The sequence below is a fragment of the Oryctolagus cuniculus genome, chromosome 1, assembly GCF_051225735.1.
Source record: "Oryctolagus cuniculus isolate XC-2025 breed Fujian yellow rabbit chromosome 1, ASM5122573v1, whole genome shotgun sequence".
Taxonomy (NCBI): domain Eukaryota; kingdom Metazoa; phylum Chordata; class Mammalia; order Lagomorpha; family Leporidae; genus Oryctolagus; species Oryctolagus cuniculus.
Genome location: NC_142867.1, coordinates 172,576,323 through 172,600,333, shown reverse-complemented (window position 1 = coordinate 172,600,333; position 24,011 = coordinate 172,576,323). Strand labels below are relative to the sequence as shown.

The window sequence follows — 24,011 nt, the reverse complement described above, 5'->3', positions numbered from 1 at the left end:
CACTTGAGCCATCTTTCTGTGCTATTTGCATTAACAGGGAGCTGAATCAAAAGTGGAGCAGCTGGAGTCCTGAACCAACACCTATGGGATGCTAGCAAAACAGGCAGCAGCTTTACCCACAATACCAGCCCCTTTGATTCCGTTTTCCACAAACTGAATTCTCTTAATCTCATCTGTTGGGTTATTCCTCGAATTCCTGTGGTGGCTGGGAATGGGCCAGGCTGAAACTAGGAGCTTGGAATTCAATCCAAGTTTTCCATTCGGATTTTGGAAACTTAATTCATTTGAACTAGTATCACTACCTCTTGGTGACTGCATGAGGAGGAAGCTGGAGTCAAACCCACTCACACTGGTATGCTTCACAGCTCTTAATCACAGGGCCAAATGCCTGCCCCTGAATTAGATTTTAATGAGATCTTTGGTGACTCCTTTATTTTTTTATTTTTATTTATTTTTTATTTGACAGGCAGAATTAGACAGTGAGAGAGAGAGACAGAGAGAAAGGTCTTCCTTCCGCTGGTTCACCCCCAAATTGGCCGCTGTGGCCAGCGCGCTGCTCTGATCCGAAGCCAAGAGCCAGATGCTTCCTCCTGGTCTCCCATGCAGGTGCAGGGGCCCAAGCACTTGGGCCATCCTTCACTGCCTTCCTGGGCCACAGCAGAGAGCTGGACTGGAAGAGGAGCAGCCGGGACTAGAATCCAGCACCCATATGGGATGATGGCACCATAGTCAGAGGATTAACCAAATGAGCCACGGCACCTGCCCCTGGTGACTCCTTTCTATAGGGTAAACCACAAATCCCTCAACAACTATGATACTGAATTTCCTTACTCACTGGCCATAATTTGGCTTCCTAATATCTTTTGTCTCATACCTTTCCATTTTCCATAGTGGTTCCCAAGGACATCCTCTGCTCTTAGATATTAATCCTCCTTCTCTGTGAGATGCCTCCTTTCATTTCCATCTAGCTACTTCTCCTCAGCCATCAGTGCCTAGCTCAAATCGCATCCTCTGTGAAGTCAGCCACGACCTTCTCATCACCCACAGTGCTACATTTCTATCTTTATCTGCCTGTAAATTATTTATTATGTACTTTTCCAAGTTATCATTTGGAGCTCCCTAGTAAAATCCTTGAGGTCCGGATTTCATGTCCCATATAATGGTTTAAAAGTTAAAATAATAATATCCAGGTCAAAACAAACAAGGAGACAAGTCCACATTTAAGTAACTCATATTAGTTGTATTATATTTTCCTAGTATCTCCTGTATTGAAATTACTTATAACTTACTTGCCATGTTCTGAGCAGTTTTTTTTACTGCTAAAATAAATGTATTTTTCATTATAAACTTTATTTCTACACTTGATCTTAGCCAAAAGGCCGAGAAGCGATTATATAAACTTTATTTCTGACACAATAACTGTACATGTTTATGCGGTAAAATGTAATTTCTTGCTCCATCTATACCTTGATAATGTCAAAATAAGGATAATTAGGATATTCATCACCCAAATCATTTATGTATTTTTGTGGTGAAACATTCAAAATCTTCTAGCTATTTTGCATTAACAATGTTCATTCTATTAAAATGTATTTCTCCTATATAACAGTGACTTCGTACTCTCTGGTCAACTTCTTCCTCTCACCCTTCCCTTTTCAACCTTTTATAACCACTGTTCTATTTTCTACTTCCAAGAAATCAGGTTTTTAAATTTCATAAATGAGTGGGATGATGTGGTATTTGTCTTTCTGTGTCATCACTTAACAGCTGACCTCTAGGTTCCTCCATGCTGTCAAAATGGCATGATTTCCTGTTTTTCCTATATTGAATAGTATTTTGTATACTACTCTGTAGTGTGTGTGTGTGTGTGTGTGTGTATCACATTTTCTTTTCCTAACTTACAGATACTTAGGTTGACTTCATATCTTGACTAATGTGAATAGTGCTGCAATAAACATGAGAGTACAGATACATTTTCAATATATTGATTTCATTTCTTTGTGTACATACCCAATAGTGGCATTTCTGGGTCACATGGTGATCCATTTTTAATTTTTAGGAACCTCCACATACTGGATACACTAATTTACATTCTTGCCAATAGTGCATAAGGATTCCCTTTTCTCTACATCCTTGCCAGAGCTTATTTTGTCTTTCACTAACTGATTTTCAGAAATGGCACTAGGAATGCACATTGGGTAAAGAACAGTCTTATTAATATTGCTAAAAATATTGCATACCAGTATGCAGAAGAATGAAACCAGACCTAATTCCCTGTGCATTTGAGTATACAGATCAACTCAAAATGAGTTAAAGGCTTAAATGTAAGACCTAAGACTAAGAAACTCCGAGAAGCAAACATAGGGGAAATGCTTTATGAAATTGAATTAGGGAATTTTTGGATAAGACCCCAAAAGCACAGAAACAGAAGCAAAAATAGGCAATTATGGTTACATCAAGCTGAATAGATTCTACTCAATAAAGAAACAACAGAGTAACCAGACAACCCAAAGAATGAGAACCAATATTTGTACACTATGGTTTGGTAAGGGGTTAACACCCAGAATATATAGGAACTCAACTCAATAGCAACAAACAAAACCAAAATAATTGAAGCTGGGCAAATGACATACCTGGAGTTTCCTGAAAAGAAGACATTTAAGTAGTCAACAGGTATATAAAAAAACACTGAACATCACTGCTTATCAGAGACTATAAATGAAAACCACAGTGAGATAACACTTCACCCTAATTACAATGGCAGTTAGCAAACTTTTCACATCACTGTGGTGAATTTCTTGCAGAGGATTAGTGTCAGCATTGTACTTTTATTGAAGAATAATGATTTATCACTTCCAATTATCTATATTTTCCAATAATTAAATTTTTGCTTTAACTTCCCAGCAAATGGATGTGTGGCTGTTTGCTTCTATCATTGAAAAGAGGCTGTGATTGTTTTTCTATTGTAGGATGATGCTCCCTGCTAATTTTGGATGATTGCTCTCATGTTCTGCTATATCTAGTGCCATCAACTCAGACAGGAAAAGATGCACTTAGAATACACAGACGACAACTTGTTTTGTTTGTTTGTTTGTTTGTTTTGTGTTGTCTGACACTACATATATCTTCATGGGTTTAGGATGAGGCTGAACCTACTTGGCCTGGATGTTTTTACAAAATCTAAGCCTGAAACCTGCTGACTTTCAAAGACTATGTTTAGAAAATGAGAAAGAGGCTGGCGCCATGGCTCACTTGGTTAATCCTCCGCCTGCGACGCCAGCATCCCATATGGGCGCAGGTTCTAGTCCCAGTTGCTCCTCTTCCAGTCCAACTCTCTGCTGTGGCCTGGGAAGGCAGTGGAAGATAGCCCAAGTACTTGGGCCCCTGCACCCGCATGGGAGACCAGGAGGAAGCACCTGGCTCCTGGCTTCAGATCGGCATAGCTCCAGCCATAGCAGCCATTTGGGGAGTGAACCAGCGGAAGGAAGACCTTTCTCTCTGTCTCTCTCACTGACTAACTCTATCTGTCAAATAAATAAGAAAATAAGAAAAAGATACTATACTTTGGTCAAGTAATAATACATAGAGAAATCAGTGAGCCAAAAAAAAAAAAAATGTGCTGCTTTCTTCTTAAGCAAATATGTCAAGCCTAATTAATGGATTATTTATTTTTTTGACAGGCAGAGTTAGAGACAGAGAGAAAGTTCTTCCTTTTCCGTTGGTTCACCTCCCAAATGGCCACCATGGCTGGTGTGCTGCGGCCAGCGCGCTGCGCCTATCCAAAGCCAGGAGCCAGGTGCTTCTTACTGTTCTCCCATGCGGATGCAGGGCCCAAGCATATGGGTCATCCTCCACTGCCTTCCCAGGCCACAGCAGAGAGCTGGACTGGAAGAGGAGCAACCAAGACAGAATCCAGTGCCCCAACCAGGACTAGAACCCGGTGTGCCGGCACCGCAGGCGGAGGGTTAGCCAAGTGAGCCGCGGTGCTGGCTCAAACCTAACATTTTAAAAATAACTTGTAGCTGTAGGTGCATGCCAAATGAGACTCTTGATCTGTATACTAAACAGACTATAATTGTGACATTTATAGCTGAAATTTGTTGCATGTTTTCAGGAATATGTAGAAATTTAAATCTGGCAGTAAAATTAGAGATTATAATCTAAGCAGACCACACTCTTTTATGAATGAGGTGATTTGTCTAAGAACACATAGCTAAAGAGTAGCAAAACTGAGCATTAAACCCTTCTCCATGTCATCATAAACTTTCTACTTTTAATCTTTTTTATTTTTTTTGACAGGCAGAGTGGACAGTGAGAGAGAGAGACAGAGAGAAAGGTCTTCCTTTTCCGTTGGTTCACCCTCCAATGGCCGCTGTGGCCGGCGCACTGCTCTGATCTGAAGCCAGGAGCCAGGTGCTTTTCTTGGTCTCCCATGCGGGTGCATGGCCCAAGGACTTGGGCCATCCTCCACTGCCCTCCCGGGCCACAGCAGAGAGCTAGACTGGAAGAGGGGCAACCGGGACAGAACCAGAGCCCCAACCAGGACTAGAACCCGGGATGCTGGCGCCGCAGGCGTAGGATTAGCCTAGTGAGCCGCGGCGCCAGCTCTACTTTTAATCTTTTGGAACAGAATTTCATTGCATTTCATATGAAATGTCCATATCTGCTTTTTTAATAGTTGGTTGCACCTATTCTCTATAATTGGGAATTCGGAAAGAAAACCACACTTCCCATTAGAGGAACTGAGAAAATGTCTTAAGATAAAGTAAGTGGTGTTTGGTGTGGATTATCATAGTGAATTATGCTAATAAAAGTTAAATTAGCAAATAAAGTTAATATACATAAATATATAGACACACATAGACATTTGTAAAGTGCCATATAGAATAAGAAGCATGCAGTTTATAGGAATAAAATAATTATATGTGAACACATTTAATATATATTATACATTATAAATTTCATAAACCATTATATAATAATTTATACATATGTAATGATTGTATTTCTGCAAATTCAGGAGTAGAAATGTAAATATATATAGATTTTTCATAGAGCTATTGATCATATGATCATGGTAAAAAGTAGAAAATTATGACTAAATTGTTATAGTACTTGTAAGAACAAATTGCTGAGAAGGAGATAGGGTTGGAATTATTTTGTTTCTTCTCACATTTCTGTAGGAAAACAGTAAGTTTTATTTTCTGTTTTAAGCACTTTTCAAACCACGATGTCTTTGGAATAATACAGATTTTGCCAAGTGTAGTAAATGGATTTGAGCTGATTTGGGAATGTGGAATAGGTCATTAAAAGAACAAAACTGAAATGTGAATGCCCCCTTCGGGTTGGCCATAGACTTAGGCATTACAATACGGTGTCATAGGCTAAGTTCTTGGGGTGACTGAGGATAACCAGGAGAGGCCACATGAAGAAGAAAAATGGAGAGTGTCAACTAAGGCCTGTATTAATATACAAGGAAAACCATGACGGGGGCAAGCCTAGGCTAAAGGCCAGTACAATCATTTGTGGTTTTACCTTGCTGATTAAGATATTTTTCTATTGTTTCGTAGCACTTATTACACTCTTAGTATTTCTTTTCCTATGTTTTCTGAAGGAGTTTTTGAAGAGTATCCAAATGCCATGGGCAAATTAATTTTTTTTTTAAGATTATTGTAAAATCAGAGGGATCTTACACCCACTGGGTCAGTCCCCAGATGGCTGCAAAGGCCGAGGCTGGGCCAGACCAGGAGCCAAGAGCTTCCTCTGGGTCTCTTTTTAAAATCACATCTTCTAATAGGTAACCTTTTTTTTTTCCCTTTCCCCAACATGCTGTTTTTCACCTTTTGCCTGTCTAACATCTGTTACACCTGCTGTTCCCTAGGACCTAACATACAGCGAAACAAGTCATAGGGCTTAATGCATTTTTAATTAAAGAATGCCAGCCATTCATATACAGGCAAATTCATACTCCACAACTATTGGGAAAGAATTTATCTCAAATCCTGTACTGAAATGATTCTAACCTCTGTTGGGAAGCTCTCTATTCCTCATCATCTCTTATCATACCTATTAAATGAAATGGAAGGTGTTCAGCAACTCAACAACCACATCAACCAATTTCAGTGTTTGCCTTCACTGTGACAGTTGGCTCATTCTCCTGACCCACGTGATGAAACAGTTCAACTGTGAAATTTTAATTTTGCAAAATTCTGTTTATTTTCAGAGAAAACCTATTCAGGTAGATTCAATTAATTCATTTATCTTTATCACCACATGACAAAGTGGTAAATTATTAACATAAATGGAAAACTGAAGACAAACAAGTCAGAGGAATTAAAGAATCTACAACAACTTTTAGCCTTTCTTTTGGAAAGGAGAAATTAATTTTCCTTGAACCCTGAATAGCTCTGTGTCTGTCTGATAGTACTTATGAATTACCCTGAAATCCATGTTCAATTAATACTAATGCCAACAGTGTGATTTCATTTAGCTCACTTCTCTTACTGAGGCAGCATCACCTAATATCAATATAGTTATGATTTCTTAATGAGGGAAACAGATTTGGAATAAATATGTCTGAGTTTCTGTCCGCATAGAGTTTGGGGCAAGCTATTGATTTTACTTCTCAAAGTCTATTCTCATCTCTAAATGGAATTAAGGTTCCTACCCACAGAGACTTTTTCAGTTTCAAATAAGGACTTGCTTGTCTTCAGTGAGATTTAAACATGCATAAATCCACATGAACATTTTAAAAAATCATGTCGTCTTAGCAGTCTCTCTCTCCTTTCCTTCCTTCAATTCTTCCTTTCTCTTGCTTTTTTTCTTCCAGTGTTTGATTTTCTTTTTAATTAAATCAAATCATTCAGCTATAAGTCACAATGCAACATTCAATATTTAAAGCCATTTGAGCTGAACTCTTCCCCAGTAGTTCTGAAGTATGAATTTACCTGCATATGAATGGCTTATTTATTAGAAATTTATTAAGCCCTGTGACTTGTTAGGCACTATGCTAGGTGCTGAGAAACAGTGGGATATAAAACGAGATAGAGCCTTAGCTTTTAGCTGGCTTTGTAAGTGTCATAAAAATAGTCATTACTGTCAGTACCCTACCCACACTGAAGCACTGCATAACCACAGGCAGGTCTTTTCTGAGTTACGTGGAAGGAAATGAAAATTCAGATAGCCCCATTGGCTGGCAAGAAAGGAAGCTAGGAACGCCATGGTGGTTTCCTCATCTTTTACCTCTTTTTAAATTTTAGAGTATGACTAGGTAAACTAGGGTGGCTCATAGACCTAATCTGGTTCTCTGCTTTTGCATGTAAATTCCCACCGGACCACAGGCACCCTCATTCACTTTCCTGTAGCTTATGGCTGCCTTTTGTGCCTCAAAGTCAGAACTGAGTATTTTTGACAAAACTTTATGATCTGCAAAGTCAAAAATGTTTATTGTCTAACTATTTACAGATAAAAGCTATTGACTTCCATTCTAGAGAAAATTCTTGCTACAAATGTCCATCAGCGCTGGCTCTGTGCAATCCAGAAACTTGTGTTAAGTGGCTCTTTCTCTAAAGTGAACTGTTCTTTGCTGATCCTTCAGCTAGAATGTACCCACCTGCTGTGTGTGAAAACACTTCCTAAACAGGCCTTGTAAGCCTTTTGTGTGTCCTTGAGTAATGGTGGCACACATCCATTGTTTGCATAAGTGTAAGGGATTTCCTACAGTCATACAAAATGGTAATGATCTCAGACTTTGAACATTAAGCTGTTCAATTTCTTTAGTCTTTTGCTACCCTAACCCCCAAGAAAGTATAGAAGAGCAGAATTTGGTCAGAAAATCACCTCGCTCTAATTCAGAGTAGCTGATGCGTGGTGGTTTCTACACAGGAACCTGGAACTGCCTCCAGGTAAAAAGTGACAGCTGCTGTGCTGTCACAGCAGGGTCTGCTCCTGGTCCTCTGATGGCATGTTCCAGGCTGCCGTCCTCTCTGCGTTTGCACACTTGAGCAGCGCCGGGGACACTGGCCAACGGGCTTCTCTTGATCCTGCTGGGATCTGTAACCACTACCTGAACTTCACTCCCATGCTTGCCCTCCTCCACAGCCTGCGCCCTGTCTGCTTTATAAGCCCTCCTTACCGCTTTCAAAGAGGAGGTAATATACTGGAGTGAATACTGGACAGGGACTGGACAGAGCTGCATCCAAACACTCTTTTTGTACTTCACCAGCTCATGCTTTACCTCTGTAGGTTTAAAACTGATCATTATGCATTTCAATGTTATAAACAACAGTGATTATATTTCTGGCACTATTAATCAGTGAGTGTGAGGCAAGTATTTGCCTTTATTCCCCACTATGGTTTTTTTTTTTTGTTTTTTTTTTTTTTTTTTTTTGACAGGCAGAGTGAATAGTGAGAGAGAGAGACAGAGAGAAATGTCTTCCTTTGCCGTCGGTTCACCCTCCAATGGCCACCACGGCTGGCGCGCTGTGGCCGGCACACAGCGCTGATCCGATGGCAGGAGCCAGGTGCTTCTCCTGGTCTCCCATGGGGTGCAGGGCCCAAGCACTTGGGCCATCCTTCACTGCACTCCCTGGCCACAGCAGAGAGCTGGCCTGGAAGAGGGGTAACCGGGACAGAATCCGGCTCCCTGACCGGGACTAGAACCCGGTGTGCTGGCGCCGCAAGGCGGAGGATTAGCCTAGTGAGCCGCGGCGCCGGCCCCCACTATGGTTTTTAAATATCAAGTGGATCAAATTTTAGAAGAAAGAAAATTTGGCAAGTAACCCAAAACCCTATTTCTAATAATGAACGCATGATCTTAGCTGCTTTTGAACATAAACCCCCCCTACTATTTTCCATGAATCTATTCAATTTATCTGTGACAGGTGACCCTAAAGAAACATGGTCAGAATCCTGAGATGTGATACTGTTGGGAGATCCCAAAATCTGATCTGATTGTCTTGGCTAGTTCTCAGTAGATCCTACTAAAACATGTTTGAGAAAGAAGTAAGCTGGGATTTTTTTAAATGTAGATTATGACTCAGTAAAATAATAATAACTATAGTTAAAACATTAGTTACTAGAATGTAGAATACTAAAAATGTCCTGGAAACAGGGAGGAGTAAGGTAGCAGAGTTAAAAGTGTCATTGAAAAAATAAAATGTAGGATGATGGCAATTACATGATTTGTCTGCACTGGCAATGACTACTTTGATTTTTGTCTGTCATTGGTTAAATTGTGCATATTGACACTTTATTTGTGACCCTATATTATTGATGTCCATATCTGATTTACCCTAATCACCAGGGCTTCTCATGAGGATGTTTTCCCATGGTTACTATTCTTTTGGAAGTTCAGGGCCAAAATGCAAATACACCCTTCACCTCAGTTTTAAACTTACATTTACATGTTGCCTTACTTTGTCATTTCTCCAAAATTAAATTTTAGTCTGCCTACATATAAGAAATATTACACAGGAAAAAATACTGCAGAATATTTGTAAAGAAGCATTTTGTACTAAATGAATTTTTAAAAGATTTATTCAAATACAATTTTTTAGATTTAAGATTTGTTTATTTATTTGAAAGGCAGTGTTGCACAGAGAGACATCTTCCACCCCCTGGTTCACTCTCCAAATGGTCACAGCAATCGGAATTGAGCCAGGCCAAAACTGGGAGCTAGGAGTTTCATCCAAGTTTCCCATATTGGGTTAAGGAGCCTAAACTATTGGGCAATCTTCCACTGCTTTCCCAGGCACATTAGCAGGGAGCTGGATTGGAAATGGAGCAACTAAGACTAGAACTGGCACCCAGGTGAGATGCCAGCATTGTGGACAGTGGCTTAACCTGTGGCACACAGCACTGGTCCCTTGAATATGATATCATTTTAAAAAAAATCGATGGACTAGACTTTACAAGAAGACTTTCAGGTTATTTACAGCGCAATTCAAACTTCAGTATATATGATAATTCAATTCAGTTAATCTGTCATGGGAACCAGGAATTTGAATGTGTAATACATATTCCAATAGCAGCAAGTTGACCTTGGAACCATGCTGGGAGTAGCCCTGCAATTGACTGTTGCCTCGTTTATATCCTACAATGTGACATAGTGCTGGGTATGTTTTAAGAAGTGCATGGAATGGAAAAATTTAACAGAAATGGGGAAATGGGAAGTATTCCTTCATTGACTCATTGAGTATTTCTGCCTTAATGAATGGTTGTCATATAGTGGATTTTATAGCAGGTCTAAGAAAAAGACACATTGGATACACTCCATGCTTCCAAAGATCATAACCTCTAAGACAACTTTGAAAAGTGCAACATAGTTTTAAGTTAATACTTAGTTGATATTAAAGTGGTAACCTGTAAGAGAGAAATACTTGACTCCTAGTTCAGCAGCATCCTAATTGTACAACATTGAAAGAACCACCCAGCTCTTAAGACGCATCTATTGATTCAGAAAATGCGGATGCCGATAATAAAAGTAGAAAAATATTTCTTGGGCCTTATGTTATTATATGAAATGAATTATGAGAAAGTGTTAAATTGTGAAAGGTAACATACATGCGAATATTTATAAATCTCTTCCCCTGTTACAGATATGACTAGGTCTTCTCACCTGCATTCAATGTGATTGACTGGATACTTAATCTCTAATCTTATTTTCTCTATCCTACATGTAGCAAATTGGATATCTCTGTTTGATCTCCCTGCCCCTCCCCCTTCACTGTGGAAGAGGGCATAGGTTTCCTATTTCTGTGGCATGAAATCTGTTGGGTCTGAGGATATATGCTAATAGTATTCTATCTGGGATGTTAGAATCCTTTCCCCCTGAGCTACAGTAGCTATTAAATAGTTTGCAGAACTCCTAGAAGTAATACATGCCCCTTTCCTGGGAGTCCTCTTTAGTGTTTATCCCTTTACAAAGCATATGAAATGCATATTGCTTTAGGGGGATCCTTAAAACGATCCTTGCCTTACTATATCCTTATAATTCTAAAAGTATATATATATTACAAAGCTTATTAAATATACATATATTTGTTGCTAATAATAATAACAGTTAATAGATAACAAGAACTTTTTCCTAGGATCCTGGCATTTTCCAAATTTTACTCTCTATGATAGCAAGCTCAATAATAGCCACTGAACTTTTTCCAAGCTTCATGGAAAATGGAACATGTCAGAAATTTAGTGATAAATTAGTTGGAATTTTGGTTGGCAAATCCTTTAGTTCATTTTTTCCTCTTGAGATGGGATAGTGTATTTATATGGTATCTAAGTGATATGAAGCAATGAAAAGGGAAGAGACTTCTGTATGTTAATAAAGGCTCATCTAGATGGTTCTATTGAAGAAAAGTCAGCATGACATTTTTAAACACAAAATGTCTAGTTCTGAAATTCCTACTTGCATGGTATATGCATCTTCTTATGAAAAAATATGAACAGCCAAAGAAAAAATAAACCTATTTATTTTGGCAGTGAGCACCCAAATTTTGTATTTGATGATTGTTCAACATGTAGCATTGAGTTAAATATAGCAGAGCTATCAGTCTAATTTGAAAAAAGTCAGTCCTTTCTTGTCCTCTATCTATAAATAAGTCACATCAAATTAGTTTGTTCCCTAGTAATCTCCATGTCGATTTTGTGCTTTAAGATTTTTAAAGGTTTATTTCTTTATATATCTGAATGACAGAATGACAGCTCAACAGAGAGGCAGAGAGATCTCCCATCCACTGGTTCACTCCCTAAATGGCCAGAGCAGCACAATTTGAGTCAGGCCAAAGCCCTGAGGCAGGAATTCCATCCTGGTCTCATGGGGGTGGCAGGGGCCCAATTACTTTAGCCATCTTCTGCCTCCTTAAGCAAGTTCGCAGGAAACTGAGGAACCAAGACTGAAACTGGCACTCTGATATGGGTGCCAGCCTTGTAAGCAGCAGCAGCTTAACCTGCACACAGCATCAGCTCTTTTGAGATACTTTTAGCAAGATTTTAAAAAGCCTTTAAGAGGAATATGTTGAAAATAAAAAAAACAAACCAAAGTAAAGTAAATTCTAAGGTCCTGCCCCAAACGACATCAACAGCATTTGGGCATTTACAGCACTTTCACAATCCACGTGGAGCTGCTGGCTGAGGCTGCTGCATGGAAGAAAAACACCCAAACCTAGCATGTTCCACCTCACACTTTAACTAAATGTTTTTTTTTTTTTTTTTTTTAAAGGCAGAATGCTTCTAAAAGCAGATTGCACCTTATAGTCTTTTCCAAAAGGTTTAAAAATGTCTTATGAAAGGATACTGCCTGTTTGGGATTTATGATTATCACTTACGGGTTTTATTGTTCATCCTGCTTTCACACTGAGCATGCACATCGCATCCACAGGAGAGCATCAAGAGGCAGACTCATCACTTAATGTTGTTTTGATAATAATTTATCTCCGAGTCTGACTCTATTGTTCTGCATGTATTGTGCAGAACTTCCATGGAACATCAAACATATTTATTGATAGGAGAAAATTGTGTCTTTACGCGTGTTTCTGTAATGAAATAGGATGAGGAAAGTGGAAAGTCACTGCAGTTTGAGTTCAGGCGGCACTCTTCAGGAAGAGAGATGTTTTTATGAACATGAAATAAAACTCCAAGAATAGAAGAGACTAATAGTTCTCCTAATATCCACTCCTTGATAATAAACCGTCATGTCCTTTGTGAACCAAGAGAACACTGCAGATTCTCTCTTGCTGTCAAACGTGCTCACAAGAATTGAAGATTGTGCACCTCTTCCTTAATCTTCTCACAGCCTGGACACTGAGTATCCCGTCAAGTCTAAAGATTGCCTCTCTGATAGTTAATGAGGAGTGCTGATAACTGGTTCAGTGAGGTGTTTCTCATTCCCTCCAATTCAACCCCTGCCCTCCACAGACCAACAGAATGGGGTCTTTAGTTTAATGCTGTTGATGTGATAGCTCTCCATCCCTGGAGCACTGGCTTGCAATAAAGACTATTGCCTTGTTGGCTGTGTACTGTGTCATTTTGCTGCCTGCTAATGCACTGCTCCCTGTTTCTTTTCTCTCTTCATTTGCATTTAGAAGAGCTAGCAACCTCACTTGGCAAAGCTAACTGCTGATGTAGCTAACAATAAAGTACTAAGTCATCATTTGAATCTCAAAAATTAGAAGGAAACAAGGAACTATATCCATTGTGTTACTTTTTTTTTCTGAAGGCAGAAGCTATTTTAATGATGTCAAAATCATAAAAAAGTTATTCTAATATGGGCCTAAGTCAAGGCATTTAGAATAATATTGAAAGGTCAGATTTGAAAACTGCAAGGGGTGGGGTATAAAGAGTTGGTTGAATGAGATTAAGGAATATAAATAGAGAAATATAGTGACACTTGAATTACTCTGTTCTGAGCAAGTGCTTAATATTTCATTCTGTTTGGTTTAGCGTCAGAAGAATTCAGTTCATAAAACTACAGTTCTTATATAAAAGAAACTATTGATATCAAACCTCTTAATACACAAGCTTGGGATGAATATGGTTATCAAACTATCTTATCTGTTTAAGGTAGAATAAAAGATTAGTTAACAGATCAGAGAGTGCTTTGGAATAGCTTTACCTCCATGGAGCTTATGGTCTAATTGAATATAGTAGCCATATCCTTTTATGTTCTGAAAAATGTACACTTTTCGCTGCAATTTTAACATTAGGGCTAGGCTAATTGAAATGTGTCTATGTGTTCAGCAGCTTCTCCTGCCTGTCAGACCCAGAAAATACAGCACTCAGCAGAGAATCAAAATTTCCAAAAGATGGGCAATGTGTTCTCAGTCAATTGCAGTTTTCTTTTAGAAGGACTTTATTGCCAAGAAAAGCATGTGAGGTTAATGACAGTGACACTATGTATTGAAAACAAACTGTCTCTTCCCAACTACTGTGTGTGTACATTATACACACACACACACACACATATAATTTTATATATGAATTATTTTTTCTCCTGACAAAGCATACTTTATTATGGCTCTGAAATTGAGTTCTTCTCTCCAAGCCTTCTGAAACTAAAGAGTTGGAGTTACAGGGCTTTGTGTTGTCCCACACTCTGCACCCGTGCACCTTCAGACTCGCATGGAAGAGGCAAACGGGAGGGCATCCTGAACCCACAGCATGTTCTGAGAAAGGGCCACTCAAGACATTGGTCTCAAAGATCCTCTCTCAATAATCATGGTCAGGGCATTCTTGGCTGCCCATTTCTTGGTTTGCAGGATTTTAGCTCTGAATGCGGGTTATGCATATCTACAAACATATGGAAATATATATACATGCACACACAGAGTAAAATAATATTTGTATGTGTACATTTAAGAGATCAAATAATTTGTGAAAAATGCATATTATGAAAGCACATGCATGGATTTGAAATGACTGTTTCACCAAAGTAAATTTACATTTCAATCCTGTTATTTCAAGAACATTTTGAAGTATCATTTTGCATGTATAGATAGATACACATACATATATATTTAAAATTGGGATTCAGGAAGAATGAGGGATTAGCAAAGTTGGTAGCAAAAGAACTGCAAGAGTAAGGATCTTTTAGTTCAGACAATTTAGGTATTTTGAAACTTCTTTCCATATTTTCTGTATTCTTGAAGACTGTTTTACCAGTTATTTGCTTTTTTTTTAAATGTCTAGTTCTCAATATGTTCCATCTTCATTTCAACATTTTCAAGTTTCTCATCTTAAAGCAAACAACCCCAAATACCTCCTTGACTTTTTGTAACTGTCACCTCTTTTTATTTTTTTCATATTAAGCACATTTACTGAGGTGTGTTGTTCCAAGTTTATATATTCTCATGTTTTGTGCATTCACCTTACAATAATCTGAAGCCTACCCCCCCCTTCCACTTTTTTGACCTTGTTGCTAAGCCAAAGCACTCATTTTTCATTCTGTTTCTGGATTCCCCTGTGGCTTTTCGTTTTGGAAACATTTTTCTTGCTTTGCTTCCAGGATGCTGCTCTGTCTTGCTTTTCCCTATTTCTTATTTGTTTTCAGGTCCCTTTAGAGAGTTCCTTTCTTCTTTAGTGCCTTTAACGGCTATGTTTACCAGGACGTCCCTCAAATGTCTTCACTTTTCTCTCTGTATATTTTCTTTAGATGGTTCGCTTGTGTTCACGGCTTCAAGCATCGCCTTGAAAGTTACAACTTCCAAATCTTTGTCTCCCGTGTAAAATTGTCTTCTGAGTTTCAGAAGTGTACATTCAATATCTACTTAATATTTCCATTTGAATATCCAGAGGTTTTCCTACATTAAACCTATCCCAAAGAAAACTCTTCTACTTTCTGATGGATTTTATCCACTCTTTCCTCTGTTTAGTTTCCAAAGATTACAAGGTATTTCTCTTTCTTCTCACCCTTCCACATTATGGTCCGTTGATTCCATCCTTCTGATAGACTTTCCATTTGTTCTCGCTATGCAGTGTCATTGCCATGGTTCAGTGTTCTCAAATGTGCTCATCTGAATTATTTGGCAAAGTAATCACTGTTGTGACTAAAAATATTTCCACTGCTTGAATTTTTTTTTTAGTTCATAACAAAGGAGCCAAAATTAGCAAAAAAAAAAAAAAAAAAAAAAAAAAAAACTAGATTAGAGTATATAATCTGTAATGACTTGAGTAACTCTCTAATTTTTCCAAGTCTCAACTCAAAATTCTAGTAATCCTACTGCCTTCCCTATAGGATTATTGTGATGGTGACATTGCCTGTCATAAAGTAGATAAAAGATAACAGCTTTTCTTCTTATTGAGAAATACTCTGCTTTCGTTCTTATCTCTGTTTAATCTATTCTCCAACTTGAAGGAGAATATTACTAATCATATTATTAAGAGTCAAGAGACATTCCTAACGTATAGGAAAATATCTTAAAATCCTACCAAGACTTAGAAGGCACTTCCATAATCCAAACCTTTCTTTTTGTAAGATTTTATTTATTTGAGAGGTAGATTTATATACAGTGAGAAGGAGAGACAGAGAGAAGGGTCTTCCATCTGCTTTTTCACTTCCCAAATGGCCACAACACCCAGGGTTAAGCCCAGCTAAAGCCACGGGCTTGCTCTAGGCCTTGCACATGGGTGGTATAGGGGCCCAAGTACTTGGGCCATCTTCCACTGCTTTCCCAATGCATTAGCAGGGAGCTGCATTGGAAGTGGAGCAGCTGGAACTTGCATAGTCACCAATATGGGATACTGACTTCCCACATGGCTTAACTTGCTGTGCCACAATACCAGCCCTACCAATACAAATCTCTTGCCACTAACCCCACCCCACCCTACCCCTCTCAATCCTCAGGATTACTTTGCTAAATTTTTTTTTTAAATTTATTTTAGAGGCAGAGTTAGAGACACTGGGAGAGACAGAGAAAGGTCTTCCATCTGCTGGTTCACTTCACAATAGCTTCAATGGCTGGAGCTGGGCTGATCTGAAGCCAGGAGCTTCTTCCAAATCTCCCACTGGGTGCAGGAACCCAAGCACTTGGGCCATCTTCTGCTGCTTTTCTAGGCCATAGCAGAGAGCTGAATCAGAAGTGGAGCAGCCAGGACTCAAACCCATGCCCATATGGGATGCCGATGCTACAGGTGGAGGCTCAGCCTACTATGCCAAAGCACTGGCCTCCTTACTAATTTTTTCATACGATTCTATTTTTCATTTTGTTCCTAGTACTTTTTTTATTATTTTGGACAGGCAGAGTTAGTGAGAGAGAGAGAGAGAGAGTTATAGACAGTGAGAGAGAGACAGAGAGAAAGGTCTTCCTTCCGTTGGTTCACTTCCCTAATGGCCTCTACGGCCAGTTCTGCAGTGGTCTGAAGCCAGGAGCCAGGTACTTCTGCCCAGTCTCCCATGCAGGTGCAGGGACCCAAGCACTTGGGCCATCCTCTGCTGCCCTCCCGGGCCACAGCAGAGAGCTGGACTGGAAGAGGAGCAACTGGGACAGAATCCGGCGCCCCAACCGGGACTAGAACCCAGAGTGCTGGCGCTGCAGGCGGAGGATTAGCCTAGTGAGCTGCGGCACCAGCCCAGTACTTTATTTTCATAACATCTTGTGTCCACTTCAGTTATACTGTACATATTTTATTCTCTTTATATTATAATAAACCATTTCCAGTAGACATATAACTTTTTCTCTCTGTACATTCTCTTTCCATAATTCTACCTTCAATAGTAGGTTTTTATTTAATGCAGGGAACCTGAATTAATTTTTAGACTATGAAAAAAATCTATTTTTCCTTTCCATCAAGCAGTTGGTCTTCTCTGTACTTATAGGCAGAAGCTTTGCTATTTCTAGATCACCTTTCCCTTCTAAGTCTGGAAGCATGAAAATGATAAAACTCCCAGATAAAGCAATATATCTTTTCAGATTAAGCTGAACTTTGTATAATAAAATAACAAGATTACTAGTTACTCATGCAAAATAGAAATGTATTTCTGATCAAGAGAAGAAGTTTAGGGTTGATAGTTGGCTCTGTTGTCATTAGGATCCCAGGTTTCTTCTATCTTACTTTGTATTATGCTTAGCATGCTGTTTCATGGTCCAAGATGACTACTCAAGTGCCAGTCATCACACTACAATCTGTAAGATGAAGAAAGGGGCAAGAATGGTCCTTTCGTTCTGCATAAGGACACTTTTGCTTACATCTCATTGACCAAAACTTAGTATATTGGTCAGATGTACTGTAAGGGAGGATTGGGAATGTAATCTTTTGAACTGACAACATGCCCAGATAAAATGAGGTTTCTTTTATTCCCACAGTTTATGAGAATGTATAGTATTAATTAATGGTCCTTTCTCTAGGGGTGTTTGTGTCTGGGAACTCAGTTAAAGGATAGTGTGAATAGGAAGCCATGGAGATTGATAGAAATAATTGTGTTGCAGAGTCAATGGTGTTGGCCTATAATTAAGCATCTTTCTCAATACCTTTATAAATTGTGATGATAGATATTGGTGGTAGGGACAAAGTTAATACTTAGCCAAGAATATAAATGGTCATCTTAGATTTCCTATGTTTTGGGTTAGCATCTAGTAGCATATTAGCATGTACCTCTAACATCTTGGGATTTCTTAAATGTTTTGCCAACCCTGGTGGGCAGAATCTGAGATCATGATAATAAAAATAAATCCATGAGGAATAAACTGGAATCTCATCAACTACCTGCGATCCAGTAGAAATCTTAGGAAATAACTGGCTGCTGCCAGTATTTGGGGAGTGTACAGGTAGATAGAATCTATATCCTCTGTCTTTTATAATAAAATGAAAAAAAAAACCTTCTTATATTAGCTAATCATTATTTATATTAAAATAGCCCTTTTAAACTTTATAGTTTCCATCTCCTCACTAGATCCAGACTACTATATTGGCTTTTTATAATAAAGAAGAAAAACTTGTTCTAGAGATTATTTTGTTATGAGAGGCAGGGCCAGGCTGAGGCCAGGAACCTGGAACTCCATCTGGTCTCCCACATGAGTGGTGGAGACTGCAGTGCTTGAGCCATCATCTGCTTTCCAAGAAGCATGTTAGCAGGAAGCTGTATCAGAAGCAGATGTGGGATGTGGGCATCCCAAGTGCGATTGGATGCCGTGCCAGATACTCATCCCTGGGAAATTGTTTATGACAGCTGTCCGCCTGATCCAAAGATGGATAACTTGAAAGGGGTTTAGCCTTCCCTGGTGAAGATGTGGTCTGTCCTCTGGAGAACAGAGATGTTCACTGGTTTGGCCAGGCTGGTGCTGGACAGGTACTGCTGCACAAACAGGCTACCCTATGTGATATAGTGCAGGTGAAACAGGTATTCTACTGGTTACTGAGCACGGGGTGGGAATCCACACACTGGTGGGATTCTAGACCTTTCAGACCCTGCACCACGAAGAAGGGGTGACGAGTTGCCATTATGATCCTCTGTAGGACATGGGAGGCTACATGCGAGCACACCCTTGATGTCTGGCCCAGGGAACACCAGGCTGATGTGTAGATGTCACCATGCAGAAGCTGAGATGTCACAAAAGTGTCAAATACTGGCCTGGTGGCTGCTGAGACCATTCTACCAGATGTCCTTGCAGCAGCACCTCGTACCTTCCTGACCCGGGCTGGAAACTGCAGGCAGCCTCTGCCGCCAGTATTTTCCTTCTGCCACCCTCTGCTAAGGAAGTTCAGCATCCTGTTTGCTTTAAAGGAGAATACCCAAACAAATTCTATTGGTTATCATATCAGAAGGGGAGATGGGAGCTGAAAGGCAATAAACTGATGTGACACAGCAGATATGCTCAGCAAATAGAGATAATCTAGAAATCACAACATAAAATGTGTTCAAATACTCTTTTCTGCTGTATATCTCTTTCTGTTTTAAAGCTTTTTATAGGAAACGTCTGCCTATATAGGTAGAAAGTAATTTTAGTTCATAATTTAAATATGAATATCCATTAACACCATGATAGTTATGCTGTGAAAGTGATGAATTTCAAAATTGCACATCAAAGAGATATTTTGGTGTATTGGAAATGCCTACACATAATTTACCTGTCCTTTATCAGTTTAAAATTTTCACATTGCACCATAATGACTTCTAAAACTCTCATGTAAATAACAATATTAAAATATTTTATGAAGAAATACATTTAAATAGTCTTTTTTATTGCCTCATTATATTGTAAGAGAAGACTCATTTTTTTTCCACACTACCTAAAAATGTTTCTGAGAAAATAAGTAAGAAAAATCATTGTGCTGAGCATGATGCCAGGGGAAAAGAATCCATGCAAATAAAAAATTAGTTGAACTGACGAGAAGCTGAGAATTGCTAGATGATGGCAAAGTGACATCAGAAAAGTCACTTTTCTAAAAGTGGTATTGGATAGTATGCTGTCAGGTCAGCATTGATTCAGAAAGATCTTTAAACACTTCATAATCTCTGGCAATCACAACCTCTCATTCCTCTAATTATTTATCTCTATGTTTTTCAGCAACAATTGATCATTTATTGCATGCCAGATGCTATATGGAGTATATTTTCATCACACTCTATTACAAAAACCTGGGGGAAGGTATTATTACTGTTCCACAGTTGAGAGTGAGAATTATTCAGTTACCTCTTTGAGAGCATTGTTTTCAAATGCTGGATCTTAGGATCCAGCTCTCCAGAGCTCTCACTGATTTTAGACATATTTCTAACTCTGACTTAAAGTAGGGATTTACACTTTATTACCAGAAGTGTTTCAGTCCACAACACTGTTTCTCAAACCTTCATGGGCACAAAAAACACAGGCTGTGATTTAGTCAATCTAATGTAAGCCTGGCATTCTAAGGAGGTTCCTGAGCCATACTCAGTGTAGAAAGGGATAAGAGAAAAATAGTGTTGGAAAGATTGAGATACTAAGTGGTCTCCAAATAAAAGATCTCAGGTCTTCAGCCCATTTGATACAAAAATTAAGTCAGAGAAGGAGAATTTTGTAATATCTTGGGTGAAATAGAATAAAGAGTAAAATTGGGAAAAATAGAGCAAGACTGGATCAAAAATAAATACCAAGAAGACAAGTATACCTTCCATCTACCATACCAAGGGAAAATCATGTTGAAGGCAAGTATTGTTAGAATTCAAGCCAGCATCTTTCTCAAAGTAGGTGAAGGCTTCTTTTTTTTTTTTTTTTAAACTTTTATTTAATGCATATAAATTTCCAAAGTACGACTTATGGATTACAATGGCTTTCCCCCCATACCGTCCCTCCCACCCACAACCCTCCCCTTTCCCACTCCCTCTCCCCTTCCATTCACATCAAGATTCATTTTCGATTATCTTAATATACAGAAGATCAGCTTAGTATACATTAAGTATGGATTTCAACAGTTTGCTCCCACACAGAAACATAAAGTGAAAAATAATAGATGATTTTTTTAAATGATGATGAAATCAGAGCAGACCTATTGTCATGTTTAATCCCAGTGAGAGTCAAGTTGGGAATTGATAATTTCTTTCTTTTTCTTTTTTTTTTTTTTTTTTTTACAGAGGATCAGTTTAGTATGCATTAAGTAAGGATTTCAACAGTTTGCACCCCCATAGAAACACAAAGTGAAATATATTGTTTGAGTACTCGTTATAGCATTAAATCTCAATGTACAGCACATTAAGGACAGAGATCCTACATGAGGAGTAAGTGCACAGTGACTCCTGTTGTTGACTTTACCAATTGACACTCCTGTCTATGGCATCAGTAATCTCCCTATGCTCCAGTCATGAGTTTCCAAGGCTATGGAAGCCCTCTGAGTTCTCCGACTCTTATCTTGTTTAGACAAGGTCATAGTCAAAGTGGAGGTTCTCTCCTCCCTTCAGAGAAAGGTACCTCCTTCTTCGATGGCCTGTTCTTTCCACTGGGATCTCACTCGCAGAGATCTTTTGCCAGAGTGTCTTGGCTTTCCATGCCTGAAATACTCTCATGAGCTTTTCAGCCAGCTCCGAATGCCTTTAGGGCTGATTCTGAGGCCAGAGTGCTATTTAGGACATCTGCCATTCTATGAGTCTGCTGAGTATCTCACTTCCCATGTTGGATCACTCTCCCCTTTATTTACTCCATCAGTTAGCGTTAGCAGGTACTAGACTTGTCTATGTGCTCCCTTTGACTCCCAGTCCCTTCACCATGACCAACTGTGAACTGAAACTGATCACCTGGAACAGTGTGATGGCATTGGTACATGCCACCTCGATGGGATTGAATTGGAATCACCTACTCAAAGTAGGTGAAGGCTTCTTAAACACATAAAGATTTCATAACTCAATAACTATGGCTAGATTTGAGGTTACCATTCATTGTCTATGTATATAATCTACTTCTAAGAATTTGACACTTAACTGGTTTTTATTTGTTAAATGATTTCTCTTTAAAATAGTGTTCAAATTATTTCGCATATTTGTATTATGAAATCATATAAGTAATATGCAGCCTTGCTATTCAACCTAGGATCCTGGAGGAAACGAAATTACCATTATCTGAGATTTTGTTAAAAAGGCAAAGCTTAGGCTCCATCCGAAATCCAAACCTGTATTTAAATAACAGTGGCTTAATATGCACAGTAAAGTTTGAGAACCACTGGTGTACAGAAAGTCTGATATTTAAACTATAATTGGCCATTGAAAGATTGAAGAAAATATCAGGATTGTTTTTCAACAGTATATTTAAACTAAAAATGTTTTATAATTAAATGAAATGCTGAATATGTAATCACACAGTAGCAATATTTTTGTTGACAGCAAAATGTTTCTTACATAAATATAAATCAAAATAGTCCAAGCAGAGGCAGCTATTGAAGTCTAATCTATCTCCTTTTTTTTCAAATTTTGGATTTCAAACTTGTTTTTCTCCTATTTTCTTTTTTGCAAATATTATAGTGACATATTATGATAATTACAGTCTTAGGATAATTGGCTAAAGCCTACCATGGGTTATTTTCCCTTCAGCAACTTGAACCCTTCAGGTGGAGGGAAAAAGAAAAAAGAAAAAAACAAACACAGATCATGAGAGAGGAAAAACCACTCTCTTAATTTTGCTGTTGACTTCCCCCTTCAGTTTTTGTATTCACACCTGCACTCTGGCCTAAGCAAAACAACAGGTGCACTCTGCAGATGAATTTTCCCACACTTGCAGACAGCCACATCTGCCACTAGTTACATGAGCTGGTTTTGAAAGATGGCCAGCAGCAGTCAGATTTGGATCCTGTGGTGGCAGGGCAGAGAGCCTCTTTGAAAAGCAAGGTTCCTTACATGCTGTGCTATTTCCGTCTGAGCACTCAGCCAAGGCCACCTTTCCAACTTCATTTCAAAAACTTAAATACCACTTTTTCTCCTCCGAAGTTAGGTAAAATTAAACACCTCTCCACAAATGAAAAAGGGGGGGGGCATTTAGTAAAAATATATAAATACACAGTACACATATATTTGATTTTATCTATTTTTATTATATAAAAATTACCAAAAATTGTGCAATCCAAAACAGAAATTTTAAAATGCATCACTATAGACATATTCTTTTGAAATTTTGAACTAAAAATATTTGATACAAATTTTTATTAAAGTATTTAAAATATTTGTCAAGTTTTACATATATGGAATGCCAGTGAGATTTTGTTCTGGCAGTTCATATTTGTAGATCAGTGTGCATAAATTTACTCTCTGAAGCATATATGCATATATATTTATATATGTGACTTATTGCTAAGAGTTAAATTGAGGAAGGTCCAGAAAAATGCAGATCTACCATCTGCTGGATCACCCCAAATGGCCACAGTGGCTGGATCTGGGCCGATCAGGAGCTAGGAGCTTCTTCCAGGTCTCTCATGTGGGTACAGGGGAGGGGCCCAAGCACTTGGGCCATCTTCCTGTGCTTTCTCAGGTGCATTACCAGGAAGCTGAATTGGAAGCAGAGCAGCCAGGTCTTGAACCAGTGCTTATATGAGATGCCAGCATCACAGGCGATGGCTTTACCTGCTGCACCATAATGCCTGTGAATAAGCATATTTTTTGTGTAATATAGATAAGGAATTTAATACTCCATACTATATGTACCAAACATTAATATTTTTACTGTCAAATAATTATACATTAGTCAAAAATACACATATTTCATGACAATTATATATGGATCAATGAATGTACAATGGATGTGTGTGTGTGTGTGTGTGTGTCTATTTTATGCCCGTGCTTATAGTTATGGATGATGTCATATATTGTATACACCAAATTCTATGTTAATTTTTGTGTAAAATGGTGATGTTATTGACATAGAAAAAACATTCACTGTTAATAATAAAACAATTACAAGTCATAAGGACTATCAGCAATGGGATATTATTAATCTACAGAAAATGAAATTCTACTATTTGCATCAAGATTCTTGCAACTGAAGGACACTGTGTTGAGTGAAATAGGCTGGACACAGAAAAATATCACATGTTCTCCCTTATAATGGAAGCCAAAATTAAAAAAC

General features: G+C 38.6%; 1 protein-coding gene and 1 pseudogene across 2 annotated transcripts in view; one reads left to right on the top strand and one right to left on the bottom strand.

Annotated features, from left to right (window-relative positions):
- The window catches only part of PTPRD (protein tyrosine phosphatase receptor type D), a 1,783,257-nt gene that overhangs the window by 366,902 nt on the left and 1,392,344 nt on the right, over positions 1 to 24,011 (top strand). The window lies entirely within an intron of this gene.
- LOC149128763 (U2 spliceosomal RNA) lies at positions 1,302 to 1,391 on the bottom strand (annotated as a pseudogene).